The 4308-nt window shown below is 42.7% G+C and overlaps 1 long non-coding RNA gene across 1 annotated transcript in view; it reads right to left on the bottom strand.

Moving 5' to 3' along the window:
* LOC127636451 (uncharacterized) overlaps positions 1 to 3908 on the bottom strand; it is a 5592-nt gene extending 1684 nt beyond the window's left edge. Inside the window, exon 1 of the long non-coding RNA XR_007969592.1 lies at positions 1 to 3908. This exon is cut by the window's left edge and continues 594 nt beyond it. This is a non-coding gene — a long non-coding RNA (uncharacterized LOC127636451).
* Between the last annotated feature and the right edge of the window lie 400 nt (positions 3909 to 4308).

A 4308-nucleotide genomic window follows, 5' to 3' on the forward strand; every position in this document is an offset into this window, starting at 1 on the left:
TCACTTTTATTAGCATTATTCATACTGTCCCATGTTTTTGGGAGAATTGGGGTTCCGCTAATGATGATAATTATACAGTGGACTTTCTAACTTGATATGTTTCCAAAATATAAATGAGTTAAAGTTGTTGTGTAATCCCATGTTCACATCTTCAGTTGATTGTGTAATGTGTGTTTGCGTGTGTGTAGTCTGTAAATGCCCAGCACACACACTATAATGTCCTAAAGCTTTTGAAACAAGCACAGTAATGTAATACATTTCTGTTGCTACATTGGCCCGACATCACGCCGCCATAGCAACCAGCCCTGTGTTTCATCAGAGTGCAGCGGCGAGTCTCTGAATGTATTTTACACTCTCTGATAGTGACAGATAATTAAAAACACATCAGAAACAATTCAAACCATCTCCTGGGTCAAAAATGTTATTTCATTTTTGTTAGTGTGATGTGGATGGATGCTAGGTCGTTGCTATGCGGTTGTTAGTGTGATGTGGATGGATGCTAGGTCGTTGCTATGTGGTTGTTAGTGTCATGTGGATGGATGCTAGGTCATTGCTATGCGGTTGTTAGTGTGATGTGGATGGATGCTAGGTCATTGCTATGCGGTTGTTAGTGTGATGTGGATGGATGCTAGGTCGTTGCTATGTGGTTGTTAGTGTGATGTGGATGGATGCTAGGTCGTTGCTATGCGGTTGTTAGTGTGATGTGGATGGATGCGAGGTCGTTGCTATGCGGTTGTTAGTGTGATGTGGGTGGATGCTAGGTCGTTGCTATGTGGTTGTTAGGGTGATGTGAGTGGTTGACAGGGTGTTGCTATGCAGTTGCTTGGGTAATCTGAGGGTTACCAGGTCATTGCTTTGCCGTTGCTGAGGTGTTGTGGGGGGTAGCTAGGGTGTTTCTATGCTGTTGCTAGGGTATTGTGGGCAGTTGCCAGGGCATTGCTATGTGGTTGCTAAGGTGTTGTGAGGGGTTTAAGGGCATGATTATGAAGTTGCTTGGATGTTGTAGGAGGTTGCCAGGCCATTGCTATTTGGTTGCTAAGGTGTTGTGAGTGATTCCAGGATGGAACTACGCAATTGTTAAGTTGTTGTGGGTGGTTGCCAGAGGAGCATTGCTATGCGGTTACTAGAGTGTTGTAGGGGGAGTGCCATGGTGTCGCTATGCAAATGCTACGGTGATGTGGTTGAACACCAGATCATTGCTATGTGGTTGCTAGTGTGATATGGGTGGTTGCCAGGGCATTGCTATGTGGTTGCTTATGTGCTTTGAGTGTTTTCAGTTGTTTTGGTGTTGAGGAGGGTTGCCAGCAGGGCATTGCTATGCAGTTGCCAAATTGTTGTGGTGGGTTGGCAATTGTTGCTATGCACATACTAGGATGATATGGGTCAGTGCATGGATCTAGGGTGTTGTGGTTGGTTTCCAGGGCATTGCTCTGCAGTGGCTAATGTGTTGTGAGTGGTTCCATGGTCTAGCTGTGCAGTTGTTATCGTGTTGTGGGTGGTTGCCAGAGGGGCGCTCCTTTGCAGTTGCTAGGATGATGTGGGTCTGTGACAGGATCTAGGCTATGTGGTTGCTAAGGTGTTGTGAGTGGTTCCAGGGCATCGCTATGCAGTTTTTATCATGTTGTGGGTGGTTACCAGGGTGTTGCTATGTGGATGCTAGGGTAATCTGAGGGTTACCAGGTCTTTGCCATGTGATTCCTAGGGTGTTGTAGGTGGTTGCCTCTGTATTGCTATGTGGTTGCTAAGGTGTTGAGTGGTTCCAGGGTGTTGCTTTGCAGTTGGTAGGTTGTTCTGGGGGGTTGCCAGGGTGTTGCTATGTTGTTTCTAGGGTAATCCTAGATCCAAAACCCGGTCCCCTCGTGTGTTGAAGTTGATGTGTTGGTGGTATTTTGGTGCGATTGTTTTAAAATTGGCTTTGTTAAAGTCCCCGGTCAGAATGAACACGGCCTCAGGGTGCGTGGTTTCCTGCTCACTTATACTCCCATACAGTTCCCTGAGTGCCCGGTCTGTGTCGGCTTGTGGGGGGATGTACACAGCTGTGATAATGACCGCTGTGAATTCCCTCAGTAGCCAGAATGGTCGACACAGAGGCATGAGATATTCGATTTGCTCGACATCTTAGTCTGACGAGAACGCCAGCTCTCCTTTTCCAGCTGCACGTCTGTGGCCGGGCTGCCCAGTCAAAGGACTCCGCTGGCGTGTTTGAAGCAGTGGGTCGGCATTGTTGTACTTAAAGTCCAGTTTTTGGTGTGCTATTGAGGAACCAATGTCCAAAAGCATTTGTCTATCACAGACAATAAGGCAGATGACATCCAAGATGAAAAACACAAGAATTGTAAACAAAACAAACTGAAAACTGCGATGTTGGGTCGGAGCTCGCACCGCAGCCGCCATACTCGCGCCATCTTGAAGCTATGGACATGATTTGAGGATCTTGTGTCTGGAACAGGAGGACTTACACACTAAACATTTACTATCTACTGTTAGAGGTTTATTAAAAAGTCACTTGAGCAAAAGTAATAGAGACGTTTCACCAGCAAACACCTCTACAAACAACCAGCTGCCATTCAGTGTAAGATGCTGCATGAGTCACATTCAGAGACAAACACTGACTGTAATCTCTGAAAAAGTTTGACCGGCCGAGCCTGTCTCAGGTATGCAGAGATTCAGGTTATGCGAAACCACCCACACACTCTCTCTCACACACACACACACACACACACACACTCACACACACACACACACACACACACACACACACACACACACACACACACACACACACACACACACACACACACACACACACACACACACACTCACACACTCACACACACACACACACACACACACACACACACACACACACACACACACACACACACACACTCTCTCTCTCACACACACACTCACACACACTCACACACACACACACACACTCTCTCACACACACACACACTCTCTATCTCTCTGTCACACACACACACAAGTTATTGATTGCCTAATTGTTTTCTTAGAAACACACAGTAATGATTGACAGCTCTAGACTGTTTGTGTTTCTTGGGAAATGTCATATTGCAGCATCAGTTACTGTAAGTGTGTTGAAGAAGGCGGAGTCACTGCAGGTAAACACACCTCCCTAACAATAGAACACACTCATCATGAGTGCAAACACACAGCAGCAGGTCCTGATGCCCACGCAGAATCTGTGCCCGCAGGAATACCACAGAAATCTGATTTCCACCGAACTGGAATAATATCTCCATGTTTAATATGACTGTGTCAACAAAGTGTGAAAGTCAGTGCAGAAGACGCAGAACAAATCTGTTCATTTGGGTTTGGATTAGAAGTTGGTAGAGGGATTTCAAAGAGGATAATATTTAAAATGTTGGTAATAAGGAAATGTGAGAATATTAGTCTGGTAATATCTGCAAAATGAGCATTAAACACATGGAAATCTAAACAAAGGCTGGGATAAACTAAAAATTACTTGTGCAAAATGACTTCTGAAATGATTAAATGATGGGGAGAATGGAGCATTGAAAGAATGTTTAACTACATGTGATATTTTTAAGGGTTAGGCCTAACATACAAATGCAAATGTGCGATCTGCAGAAAATAATAAAAAGATGTGCATCAGCGCTGAGAAAAGTAACAGCTGACACGTGACGAGGCCGTTTGACCGCTGCTTCTGGTCGGACAATAAACTGCACATGAATATTGAAACTGAAAAACTTTATTACTCATTAAAATGAAAACAGTATAAAGTTAAAGTATTTTTTATTATGTAACTTTACTCAAATGTTGGTCGGGACATACCTGGAGGTGCCGGCGATTTATTGTCAAACAAATAATGTGATTATGACGATTAATTGTCATATTATTGAAGGTGTAAGTGTGTTTAAACACCATGCGTCTTTATCATATTTTCGTCTGATACATATATAAAAAAGAGAAATATGATATAAGGCTTTAAAACTCTATGAATGACATAAATAATATTTTAAATATCAAAATATTTCTAAATACTTAATATATGTCTCTTTTTGGCCAACTTTAGTTTTGGTCCATTTTACATTTAAAAAATGTTTTTTTTTACTTGTTTAATTATTTGAATAAAAAATATAAACAATATATATATATATAGTGGTAAGTGGCACTTCAGCTGTGTGAGCAACACACAGTTTATACAGTGAACAAACACTTCAGCAGAACAACACAAACATGAGTTACATTCTTGTGTTCAAACACTTGATGGAGCGCAAATCTGAACTTAAGAGATCTCAAGATGTTTTATTAGTATTAAAC

The sequence above is a fragment of the Xyrauchen texanus genome, chromosome 44, assembly GCF_025860055.1.
Source record: "Xyrauchen texanus isolate HMW12.3.18 chromosome 44, RBS_HiC_50CHRs, whole genome shotgun sequence".
Taxonomy (NCBI): Eukaryota; Metazoa; Chordata; class Actinopteri; order Cypriniformes; family Catostomidae; genus Xyrauchen; species Xyrauchen texanus.